The sequence below is a fragment of the Meleagris gallopavo genome, chromosome 14 (genome assembly GCF_905368555.1).
Source record: "Meleagris gallopavo chromosome 14, MGAL_WU_HG_1.1, whole genome shotgun sequence".
Lineage (NCBI taxonomy): Eukaryota > Metazoa > Chordata > Aves > Galliformes > Phasianidae > Meleagris > Meleagris gallopavo.
The window spans coordinates 17076890-17090381 of record NC_139417.1 but is presented as its reverse complement, the minus strand read 5'-3'; the positions used below and the strand labels follow the sequence as shown (position 1 = coordinate 17090381).

The window sequence follows — 13492 nt, the reverse complement described above, 5'->3', positions numbered from 1 at the left end:
CAGAGAGACACGGACGTGAAATATTAGAACCAGAAATCATTAGTAGATGAGCTTTCTGGCATTCCCCATATGCCAGCACATGACAACGATACGAACTAGTAGCCGTATATTCATACTTAAGTTCATGCAAACACACTGTAGATGGGTAATTTCAAATTTCATAATTCACATCTCTAGAATGAAACTATAGCCTGGTACCCTCCATATTGAACTGCTTCGTTTTTGTTTGTTTTCCTTGCTCATCAGATGCTGCCAGCACTCCAACTACTTTCCAGGAAGATGAATAATATCATGTTCAAAAGCCCAAGGCTAAAGTTATTGCCTATCACACAAAACAGTTTGTAAAAACACATATGTTGAAGACCTACTGCCTCCCAAACTCATTTATTTTTCCAAGAACTGCCATGCCTGTTAAAGAATTCCATGCAAAACCACACCTAAGTGGCAACCAATTTAAATCTCTGGGTCCATATATCTCTATTGTGCCTGTATATGCTGTATCACCTCTACACTTCATCCACTCAGAGGGCACAATCTGAATGAACGGGCACTTCCAAGGAAACTGTGAGGGACCTTGCAGGAGGCAAGAATCATCAAGGCAGGGAGACAATTACTGCTCCTGTATTTAGAAATGGCCTGTGACCTGAACATGACTTTCCCAAAACAATAATAGATTTGTTTCAGTTTATTTCACTGAAGTTTAATTCACCAAATAGCCCCCGGCCTATGGGAGCCTGAAAAAGAATTGCATTTCTATTGGATTATTTTATTAAAAAAATAAATAAAGAGAAAAAGAGAAAAACCTTCAATATAAAGCATTGCCTCACCAGGCCAAGGTGGTGAATGTGCAACTGAGATAGGAAGTTGTGCACAGAATACATCAGGAAGGACTGCTAATATATTCTTACCTTTGACACTAACTATAACTGCATTCAGAGGACAACCAAGACATTATAGAAAAGACCAAACGGGTCAAAAATAAAATATTAAAGGGTTCTTAAAGAAGGAATGAAAGGAATTGGCAGTATTTCACATACAGAGGAAGTATTTCAAGGAATGAATATGACAGGCATATACAGGTATACACGACAACAAGCGAAACAAGGTCGAACAGTCACTTTAATTATCACATTGGAATTAAGAGACAGCAAATTTAAAGTGGGAAAGAAAATCATAATAAGTAATTGACTGTGAACTCTCTGACAAAATATTACTGATGGAGAGGGCATCGTGGTTAGGAAAGTGATTACACGTTAAAAGTGTTAATAATACTTTCACAAGGCAGGATGAGAATTTAAGGGCTATTGATCTCATGTTTTGGGATGGAAGCCAAACACTAAGTGCTTGGTAAGAGGAAAACAGTTTTTTCAGGGTTGTGCTGTTCCTTAATTGTTATAATGAGAGTTTACATGAGGGGGGTAGGAAAGCTCTTTTTTCGGTTGGTTGGTTTCTGTGGGTTTTTTCCTCCCCTATTTTCTTCAAGATGTTGAGTCATCTAGTATTAGTTACTCACCAAGATAGGTTTCTAAGTTAATTGGATCTTTAATCGGATTGAATAGGGTAATTCCTACCTCTCTGTTCCTAATGGATGTCACAAAGTCACGAGTTAAACACTGAAGTGCTGCTCTGATTTGAGAGCAGCTTCTAGGGAATCCTTAGGCAAAGACAATTATTCAGATGTCCATTTGAGAAAGAAAACGGTTGTCAAGGTCAATAGATTTCCAACGGTATTTTGGAATAATTACTGCCCAGTTAGTCGATTATTACAGGTAGCGAGAACATTCCTGCATGATATTTTTCTCCAAAGAAAACAGTGCCTTACATTTTAATCATCCTGCTCGTTTCAAGGAGGATATTACCATAATAAACCAGGTTTTAGCAAAGTCCAGAAAATGCCCACGTTCTGGCCCAGAAGTAAGAAAACCACTGTTCAATATTGCTGGCTATGGGAAATGCTGATGGCCACAGGAGGCAGAAACTGTTGACCTATGCAGAGCTGCAGGTAATTCAGAGCCTTAATTGGTCACAAAGAGTTTATGTTTCTGTTAAAGAGTGAGAAGGAAACATGTTGCTAATTTTCATTGAAAAGATCTCGGAATAAATTCTTCACAAATCCAAAAGCAATATAGGAACAAAGCTCAACAAAGGTAATAACTTTGCAATGAACTTATAAAAAGCAAAGCAAAACCAACATACAAATAAACTATCTTAAGCAAATCATTTCTCACTGCAAAACAAGTAGAAATTCAACTGGACATAAAACAGCATTTCTCAGCTTTGCAGGAAAAAGCCATTTTCTGTCCTCGCTAAAGAGCTCCCACAATTGAAAGGGATGCACAGCTCTTACAGCACATGCTCCACTTCCATTACAACTGTAGATCTAGAGACAAAATCCAGATTTGAGCAGCAAATATGCCTGGACCATGATCTTCAGTTGACTATTCCACTTTCTCATAGAAGAATCACAGCATGGCATTTGAATTAATGACTACCTGGTTATCAGGCATTGTGAGCACTTGAAACAAAGTATGTTTCCCTGGAAAAAAAGACGATGCAAATGCTGATATCATGAAACTATTTCATGAGGACAAATACATGCAAAGATACTATGCATCCAAAATAGCAGAGACCAGTAGGCTTCCTTGCTGGATTTCCTAAGTTTGTTTTAATGGCACAAAAGCACAGCCCTTTTAAAATTTTTGTGTCACATTTGAGTCAATAAAGTGAAGGACAACCGAGACCACAGTGACAGCCTGCTGCTGATAAGGAGGAGCCCAGACAATCCATGACATGCCCTTCACTCCTGGTGAACGTGCCATGGCTCTCGAGGGGGAAATAGCCCTCAGCCCCATCACTTCTAAGTGAAGCTGATTGCTCTGCCTGCTTGTGGAGCAGCAGTACAGAGAGCCCGCGGTGCCAAACACCCAAATGGCAAATGGGAGGCTTCTCCATCATCATTAACAAAGCAGAGAATCCAAATTTGCTGTTTTGACTATGTAACAGATGACTCCAGTGCTGCCAACACTCAAGGTGCTTCAGTGCCAAAACTCACTTTGCTGAGACATATGCTCTCAAATTCAGAAAAAAAAAAGCACTTTCTCTCTCTCCAAACAAAATTCCTTCATTAGATTCTGCTTCTCCTTTTTATGCTTTCCATACACGTTCTTCTTTTTTTTTTTCCTCTTTTTTTTTTTAATCTTCTTCCTACGACTGACTTCTCAAAGCTCACGGAATTTAAGACACTTGAACCCTTCTGTACTTTTCCCCATTGCCTGCAAATTCTATCCAGTAATGTGCATTTGACTGACCCTATCACACAAGATATCCAGCCTCGATCTGAACACACCATTATGCATTCCAGTACTTAATCACAGATTAAAAAAAAATGCATTTAATGTCCAGTTTGACATTGCCTGGCTCCAGCTTCCAGCTATTGGTTCTTATTATTCTTTCCTCTTCTTGATTAAAAAGCTGGGTATGCTTCCCCACGAAAATACTTGTCCCTATAATCAAGTCCCTTCTCAATCCTCTTTTTGATGAGCTAAGCAGATTAAGTTCTCCAAACCTCACACTAAGGGGAATTTTCTCCACTTTTCAAATCAATTCTGTGGCTATTTTCTTGACTTATCAGTTTTGCAACCTTTTTTAAACTGCTATCACCAGAACTGGCCACAGTTTTTCATGCTCTCAGATGACAACCACACCTACAAGTGCTGATCCTATGTCAAAACATCCTTCAGCCTCAGCATCCCATTGGGAAGCAATCCGCCCTGCCTTGCCTGCTATGTCCCTTCCCCATCCTTTCAGGATGACTCCTCTGACATATATACCCCACAGCATGTTCATTAAGGCTCATACTCCTAGGAGGATGGGAGGAGGAACACCTTGCCAACTCAGTCTGTTTCATATAACTCATTATTTTCACACTCCCAGAATTGCTTTACCCACAATTTTGGCAGTCGTCATTAAATTTCCATGTCCAGGCTACTGATAGAGACGTCAAACAGACTCAGGACCAGTTCTCATTCTAGTGAAGCTGCAGTAGAAGCACACATTTCAAAAAAAGAATCCTCATGGACAGATGTCATTTCAAACTCGTTGGATAAATCTTTATTCATCAAGCAGAGTGCTGATTGTACTACATGCTAACTTTTTTTTCTTTTAAACTGAAATGTCAGTAGATACCAAATCTAACACCTAGAGAACTCTGCCACAAAGCTGCTTCGTTACCTGTAACCAGCAATCACATAACCTCACCAGGAATGGGCTCCCTTTGCTGAAAGCTCCAGTCTGATGTTAATTCTATCCTAAAATACCATATTCATTCAGCCCCCAATCAACTTTACCTCTGTTTTTTGGGGGATTGATGCCAAACTCTCCAGACAACCATCTCCTTCCTCATGTTGCTTTCTCTCTTCGCACCCATGCTGCTCTGGTGTGCCCACAGCACACTACGATGCACAAGAAGCCAACACCAGAGCAGGAGGTCTCCCCAGCTCACACGTGCAGTTCTTAGATAACCAGCATTACTGTCTGCTCACTTGGAAGTGTTGGGGCCCTATGGAACCCCAGCAAAAGCTGTCCATAACCCTTCTCACTTTACTAACGGAACCAAAAATATTTCAGCATCCTTGTATGACGCACCACTACCTTTTCCAAGAAAGGAAAGGCCATGAAGACAGACCTTCTGATGGACATGCCATTCCTTTAATCCATCACACCTCTCTTAGCATCACTTCCATCCGCTCACCTCAGTCAATCTCCCTAATTTTCCCAGGGATGCCCATTTCATCACGCTGCAGCATCCCTGCAAGTCCCCGCTCCAGAAGACACTGAGTACCATGCATTAAATGAAGCTCAGCCCAGCAGTCAGTGATTCTAAGTGGAGTGGACACGTCCCGTCTCCAAGGTGTGCTGCAAATTGCTGGATTAGCACTGGGCAACCCTAAAGCAGTGAAGCATTTGGAATATAAGCTGTCGTACATTATTTACCTGTAGCAAAGTTACAGTTCAATTACTGAGGTAATATCTCATTCAGGCAGAGGGGTAAAAAAAAAAAAAAGAAAAAATGCAAATGAGTGAATTTAAATTCATTTCATTTAAAGGTCTAAAATTTTTTAAGGGCCAATTCCCTCTCTAGGGACATTTGGATTCAGGGATTATAAGAAACATAAAACTATAAATGGTTAAATGGATTGCCATTGCCTGAGCTTCAAAGCTTTGCATTCGTTACTCTTTTCAGCAAGTGCATTATATAAATAACACTGCAAAATACACTGCTCCTTTCTATAGCAGCACTATGTAAGGATAAAAAATTTGGTCAAACCATGACCCATTACAAGGAGCTTTGTGCACAGACAAGCTTAGCATACATTTTGGAGGATGATAGCGGAAGAGGTTTGTACAGAGAATACTGCTTGTCTGCTGAATACTAAGATTATCCCAGATTTTTTTTCCCCATTTTGTGATACACACGATAAGATTTGTTTGTTGCCTGTTTTTGTTGTTGTTTTGTTTTTGTTTGTTTGGTTTTTACAAATACTGAAACATATTTCTTATGCACCAAGGATATTTTCATCTTGCTCTGCTGTGGAATTAGGTGAGATTTCACTGTACAGAGCTGCCTGTCAGCAGGAAGGGCTCACAATGATGATGTGTGGGTAATTAGGGAGGTAGGATCCTGTACACGTGGAAGTCAGTTGGAGAAACTTCTGTTCCTCAAGGGCTGCACAACCAGGCGGGCTGTGTTCCTTTTGGTGCCACCACAGCTACTGCACTTTACCTTCATTACACCACTGGGCTCTGTGGAACTCAGTTCTCAGCAATTCCCTCAGCGTGCTTCCCAGCAGGTCGGCACTCTTTGGGCAGGAATTAGCTAAAAAGCACCATCAGGGATGCTGCAACCCAACACAAGAATCAGAGAGAGTGAAAATCCCAGATTTAGGTGACAGCCTCGTCCAGCCTCATTCCACCAGTAATGGAGTGGTGCATTTGTCACGCAGGTAGTCAATTCTGAGCGTGTATTTCAATGGCAGCCCTGTACATGGAACACAGTAGGTATTCCTCTGCTTTGTATGCCTGGGATAGCCTTCAATCACAACTGCTCTGTAGCTTACAGCACAACATCTGTAGTTTGCATGACTTGGGAAACAGGAATATTCACTGCTGTCTCATGCTGTTTTGTTTCCAGTCAAAATAAGAGACGAGAACATGCCGCTCGATAGGAGATGCTGCAGAGAAGTTTGTCACATGCTTGTTTGCCCACGCACACAGCCTGACCCTGTCCTACAGAAGCCCAGATGGTGGGAGCCAGCATAACTCAATCAGCCAGCCCAACCACCGCCGTTTGTATCAGTCACGGATCTGAGCCATTACGCCTATTTCTCCAACTGGTTAGGTTGTAAATTAGATTTTCATCACTCTTGGGACAAAAACCTGACTCTGCAGAGGTCAGAGCGAGTTTGACCATCTATTTCAGCGGCGCCGTGACTTCACCACTGGTTTCTGTGTGCAATATTAATCCCTAAAGTCACGCCAGCGTAGTGAGGTTATTATTTCTTATGAAAAATAAAGTCTTCCATAGGTACAAATACCAATAGCTCAGTTAGTAAAGGCAGACTATGATGGGTGTGAGAATGACTTTGCAGATATTTCAAAATCTACAGATGATCCTTTATTATTGATTCTCTAATTTCAGTAAATTAAAAAACAAACACACACACAAAAAAAACCACCTGCATATAAATAAAAGCCAATGAGTTAATCACTACTGTTAGTTGAAAGCACTGTTAAGCTATTTTCCAAGGAAAAAATAATTCTGCCCTGGAAAAGTAATTTTATTTTTCCTATAAGTAGAGCAATTTTTCATCAAGACTAATTTTATTTCAAACACTGGGGCTTGCGCAAAGGCACCAGCCATTATTTACCAAATGCTGTTGTAGTCTTCCGTTGGTTTTAATACACAGGGCAGAAGACTGATGCATCTTTCATATAACCCACGAAGCTGCAGGGATGCTCCCCTTGAAGGCAGCCCTCTCCTCTCCTGCACAGCACCCACAGCCACCAGCCAAACACAGGCTGACACAACTTGGCCATGGCACATGCAGAAAGCTGGCAAAGAAGATGCAGACTGAAAGATGGATTTGTCCAATTTTCCTCCTTCCTCTCAGAAGGCTTCTACCTAAAGAATTGATTTCATCCGGGATGCCGGCCTGAAAGGTGACCACCAGCCTTCCACATCACCTCTGGGGGATCCCATTAAACAGAGACAATCAGAAAGAGATTTTTAAAGGCAGTGAAGCCATCTTACTGACCAGGCTACACTGAAGGGCGAGAGGACACACTCAAATCTTTAGACATGCTTCTTTGAAGGCGCAATCTTGTGTCATACTATTTGATAATAGTTAAAACTTCTATTCAGTAGTGCAGCTCCCACCATTACAGGTGCCCTTCAATCAGGTTCATCTCATCTATAAGCCTCATTGCAGTGCACAGCTTCCTCACAGCACCAAGCTGGCCAGAGTTCAGAAAGTGTTTGGACCACACTTTCAGACCACTTTCTGTGGTGCTGTGTGGAGCTGAGAGTTGGACTCGGTGATCCTTGTGGGACCCTTCCAACTCAAGTTATTCTACGATTCCCCACTTCCTTCATTACCATAAGCTCAGAGGACAGGATGGACGCACTACTTGGAGCTTTGTTTTCTCATCAGAGCTAAATCTGCTGTGTGTAGGCTGCCTGTTGGGAATGCAGCATGGGGCTGTTCCGAGGCAGACAGGCCTGTTCCCACCAAGTCCTGTTCTCCCCAGTGTCCTCATCATCTCTAACCCAAGTCCATCCCCACCACACCTGCACTTTCATCCCATCTGATTGCTGATTCAGCAAAAGGAAAAATCTGCTTGAAAAGAAAAATTGGCAATTTTCTCCATAAGTGGAAAAACGAGAGGGCTAGCAATGGTCAAAAGAAAATATGAATACTTAAAAAGCTTTATGGAGAGTGTAACATAAATCTTGTCCTCCTTAAACCGAGCAGGTGCTGGAGCTCACACTCCCAGCAACTAGCAGTAGTTCAGCTGTAACAATATTACAAATACTAATTTTTATGATAAACTGTTTTCCATCTGCACTTTGTGGAGTTTCATACATCCAGGTGTAATGAAGGAAGAAGGAAACATCTGCTAAGAGGAATGCAACTCAGAAAATAGCACAGTGCATTCCATAAAGGGTGCTGGGATCTGACAGCAGTATAAAACAGAGGCACCAAGCATCCCAAATATCTCTGCCTGCCCTTATCTGTTTATAGAGCACACTGATCAACATTTGGATATGCAAATGTATTTATAGAAATCAATGTATAAGACAGATACAAGGACATTAATTCAGAGAAGGGGAAAAAAAAAAAAAAAACAAGAAAAGAAACAACTTGAGTTTGGGGCATTGATTTTGACACACAACAGGACGATGTACATAAATCTGGACAAATCTAACACCACAAGTAACAACAAGAAATATTAGGAAGACTCATACAGGACATCTTCAGATACATAAAACTATCTTCTCTGGCTAAAAGCGTGCCCAAAATCGTGCTAATAAACCTCTAGTTACTGGGACTAATACTAATTCCTCAATAAAGCACACAGAAGTGCTTTCCTTTTGGCATTCACCGCTCTTCCTGGAGATGACAATCTGTTAACCACTGGCTCTTGATGATGAGTTGGATGTATTCCTCTATATTGTATGGACACCCATGGAGTATGGCATCTACTCCACAACCAAAAATAAGAGAAACACGGAAATACACGCCAGCTTACTCAGCAAAGAAATCTACTATTTTTCTCACCCTCTTCACCACAGCCATAGATTTGTTCCCTGCAAAGTAGGAACACTCTTACATATTCACAGATCTCCAGCCTTTGTGATGTTTATTTCTTACTGGAACATTTATTTCTTGCTGCGGAAGGTAATAAATAGCCAGCTTGTTCTAAAGGATTCAGATTGACTCATTCCCCAGGAATTCAGAGGGACATGTGGGAGCAAGATGAACACAGGACCCAGCCTACCAGTACACAGCTTATGAGTGGTAGCAATCTTAGCCTAACACAGAGGGCAAACGGTGAGTTGAGTTTTGGTTCACTGTGCTCCACACATGGCGGCAGTTACTAACTGCAATGCTGTACAACCCCTCCCAGCCCAGCAAGCCAGTAAATCATGCAGGACCCAAGGTCTTCATCTAGGAAAGAAGAAAAATCCCTGGATTCTTTTTTCTCACCAAGAGGGACGAAGAAATCTTGCAGAATGCCAATGAGAAAATAAATGCCATGATAGCCCGCAATTCTCCTAGCCCTAGAATACTTTTTCTTAGTTACCATTTTGATGGAAAAAGACATGTCTATATTAGCAAGCAGCAGAGCTCAACAGAGCAGGCATATATAGAAGAACCACACTGAGAACCCCAAATCCACCTGCACACAGTGCAAAGGCTTTGCTCTAGCTCTAGTCAGGAGGCCACAAATGAAAAACCCATCAGTAGCAGGCCTGCACAAAGTAAACTGATACTCTGACTTGGATTCACCTAAAAGGAATCTGGTTTGTGCAGTCACCCTGTAATGCCAACCAAAGGGACAGCTGAAAAGCTCCCCTCACGAGATGCACTCCATAGCTAAGACTCCAGTAGCAATCGACACAAAGGTGCCAATAAACACTGAAATAAAAGCAGGATTCAGCATTTACGAACTGTGAGAAGGTTGAGAGAAGATAGGTAGAGCCAGCATTGGTATCTTGGGTGTATACGACAGCAATAATTCTATCTTCCTTTTGCCCTTTGAGCGCTAGATCTGTTATTTCCTCATACAAAATAAGATAAGCAACCAATTTCTTCTGCAATGACAACCTGGCAGACATCTCCAGACACAGGGGCTGCAGGACATGCCAGGCTGCCCCAACACCAGGCAGACAACGACCAGACCCCATGTGCCATGTCGCATTTCATTTCCTCATAATGCAGCACGGTGTGACTCCACAAGACCTCGCAGGATCTCACATCTCAAGACAGCATGACAGGAACAGTTCAAAAAGCATTTGGTAGAGGAGCATCTTTGTTAGACTTGCTTCTCCCACTAGCGGATTTTTTCCCCCCCGAATAGAAGCCTGACTGAGAAAGGACAATTGAAACTTGTTATAAAACACTGAGCACATTAACACTAGAATATGGTTTACAAGTAAGATTTCTGCTCTTTTTTTCATACCCATGCTGCTGGCCAGGCTCGGCACTGATGCATCATTTTTCGTCATACATAATCTGAGGCTATTATAAGGTCAGCTTTGTGCTGGCAGGAAAAAAAAAAAGAAAAAAAAAATCTTTAACAAAACAGAATTTCTACTTTGCTGGACAAATATACCAAAAGAAATTGTGGCATCTTGGGGAGTTGCTAAGCAACCAGCAGTTCCAGTGTCACTTGTTTGGGATCAATTCAAGTCATTCATCAGGCATCGCAGCGCCAGCGAAGGAATTCCAACAAATGCGTGCCTTGGGAAAGCCACGGGGACTTCCTGCCTCACAACGACACTTTCTTTCTTGGAAGATAAACTTTGTAGATCTTCTTTTGATCTGAGTGATATGTTAATTCATTATTCTTAGCACACTGCTAATGGGAAAGGCTATAATTAACTAACTGCAGCATTGTAAAATAAAGCATGCAAGATAAACTGTACTAATTAGTAGTGTTTAAAGTAGTCCCTGGCCTCTCCCACTGGGGAAACTGGAGGATCCTCCCTCATCTCAGCTGCCACTGTCCACCACATCATTTCACACAATGCACCTGCTTTCCTTTTTCCTTCCAAACAACCAATAAAGTACATTTTTATTGGCAAACAAGATGGCTCCAACCCAAGCCACCCGCGGTAAACGTAAATGTTGTGAATAATATGGTCCTTCATTTAAAGGAAGGCTTATCTACTGTACTTCTTGGAGTAGAGAAATGGAGTATTATGCTTTGATTCACTGCGTTTAATTAATGAAGCAACACACACTAAACGTCCATAGTAATTACATTCATTTACACTGAGAATGAGTTAAATGTAATGAAGACGTATAAAGACGTATATAAGAGAAGAACAGCCTCTTTATTTCAGCCACACATTCAGAATTCATTTTATCCCTCTTTTGATAAAGACAATAATAAATAGCCCCATTTTAAAGAAGGAATTGCTTTCAAAACTTAGGGCAAAACTTCTGCAACTCCTGGATTGCTGCACCCTGTTTGACTAAAGACATTTAATGCCACTTCAGTGCATACTATGTCATACTCCACACCCCTGAAGGAACCTACAAACCCCGGTACGTTATCATTTGCATCTCATTTCTGTGTAACACAGATTGGTCTTGTGCTCTTCTGTAAGCCAAACTCTGCTGCCAGCAGGGCCATGGCCTAAGGACCATGGAAAATGGCTAGCAAGAACCCTCTGTTTTCTTACAGACCTTGGGAGAGGGTTTGTTTGTTTTGAAAGACAAAGAAAACCCATTACTTTGAAGCAACAGCAAAGTATTAACACAGTAACAGTCACACAGATCCCCCACACCACTAAGAGCCCATGAGAGCAGTGGGTGAAGGCCCACATGCCCAGCTCCAACACGGCAATGCCGCTTCCATTCACGTATGGCAATGAAAGAATAAATCACATTCATAGTCAGGTGCAGGCTTCCCCCCCCCCCACCAATCTCCTTTTCACAGATTTTTAACCACATCATAATATTTTCTGTTTGTTGTGTATGGATTAGTATTTGTGAGAGCTGCACAACATGTGTTTAACTCAGACACACCAAATAAACCCTTGACAGACACAAAAATACTACCTGTCAAGTCGCACTGAAATTCTCAAAAATGTGCTTCAAGCAACACTGTTTCCATCCAGAACTGAGAATAAAAATGCTTGCTTTCTATCTGTTGAGTTGAACATCTGAATGTTATTCAACACATCAGCCTAACTCCTTTCAGCCCCAAAATAAGAAGAGTAACGTTAGTTGTGTGAGTGATGGCTATTTCCCCTCGCTGCACCCGACTGCTGGAAGGCATGCAGAAGGCAACATCTCTCAGTACGATGAAAACCTGAACCTAGCTGAGACCCCGATGCTCCCAGAAACGGCTCATTGTACGTAACTGCAGCCGGTACAGCACACCGAGGATCAGGGCATCGTGCAGCTCTACAGCAGTCACACCACTCCCCCAGAAAAGGGAAAATAAAAAAGAGCCACACACACCTGAATCTGCAATTATTTGGGAAAAAAATAATAATAATAACAATCAGATACTCTCCAAAATCACCAGGGGAAAATAAAATATATCATAATAACAATAAACCAAGCAACAACTATTTGTCACAAATGACCGGCATCCGGGCTCGCAAACTTGAATCCCCCTAACCCAGCACCAGAGCGAGGAGCGGCATTACCATCATCACCACCATCACCACCCCCGTCCTTCTCTCCCCCCGGGGCTCCGCACCGCGCCCCGCACCCGCCGCAAACTTTCCCGGTGCAGCGGCCGCTCGGCAGAGACCTGCGGGGAAGGCAGCCCTGAGGAGCCGCGGGCACCTGCCGGCTCCTCCGCACCGCCGAGCCCTGCGCGGTTCCTCGTTGCCTCCCAGGGCGGAGCGCTCGGGAGCGGCTACGTTACAAGGAGAGGGAGAAAGATTAACGTGAAATTCAAAGAGGTTGCAGTGAAAAAGCAGAGAGAGGCACCCCGCTCCCAGGGCACCCCCGAAGCTCTGAGCCGGACCCCCACTCACAGCCCCCGCCGTTACCTCGGGCAGAGGAGGCAGCAGCCGGTCCTGCAGCAGCAGCAGCTCCGCAGCCCCGTCCCGGCTCTCCAAATTAATCGCTCCACCCCTCCAAAAAAAAAAAAAAAAAAAAAAAAAAAAAAAAAAAAGCCCAACCCAGCACCACTACACACCCACGAGAAGGAAGAGGGGTCCCTCCGTGACTGGCATCGCTATCTCCTCCGGCAGCGCTTGCAGGGAGCCATGGCAACGAGCCCCTGCACCTTCCCAAACCTCCGCCCGCCTCCCTCGGGGGGCCGTGCCGGTCCCGGTCCCTTCCCTTTCCACAGTCCCGGCCCCCACCTGCCGGATCCAGCAAAGCCTCCGCCCCGCCGCGCTCCCCCGGCGGCACCTGAGGCTGGGAGGGACGGACGGACGGACGGACGGAGGGAGGGAGCGAGCGCAGCCCCGGGCCGCCCCCCGCACCCCCTCCGGGGGGCACTCGCGGATGCGTGGCGAGAGGAGTGAGACGTGGAGGGTTTGCGGTGAACTCCCCCCGCGGTGCGCATGTGGTGGGGGGCTCCTATAGGGGCAAAGTGTGGCCCCCCACCGCTGCTTTCCCTTCTCTCGCAGTGCACAAGTGTCATTTCTTTTCAGAGGAAGGGATGTGAATCAGGAAATCTTTGCTGGGGATGGTCCTCATCCTTTCCGTTCTCCCCCTTGTAACAACACCCCATCTTT

General features: G+C 43.5%; 1 protein-coding gene across 9 annotated transcripts in view; it reads right to left on the bottom strand.

Moving 5' to 3' along the window:
* Nucleotides 1-13226, bottom strand: part of CHL1 (cell adhesion molecule L1 like) — a 108683-nt gene extending 95457 nt beyond the window's left edge. For 6 of the 9 annotated variants that reach the window (XM_085235708.1, XM_010718741.4, XM_085235711.1 and 3 more), the window contains exon 1: nucleotides 12797-12931. The gene's annotated coding sequence lies outside the window, so the exon portion shown is untranslated. The other 3 variants (XM_085235706.1, XM_085235705.1, XM_085235707.1) reach the window with 3 other exon arrangements.
* Nucleotides 13227-13492: the final 266 nt, after the last annotated feature.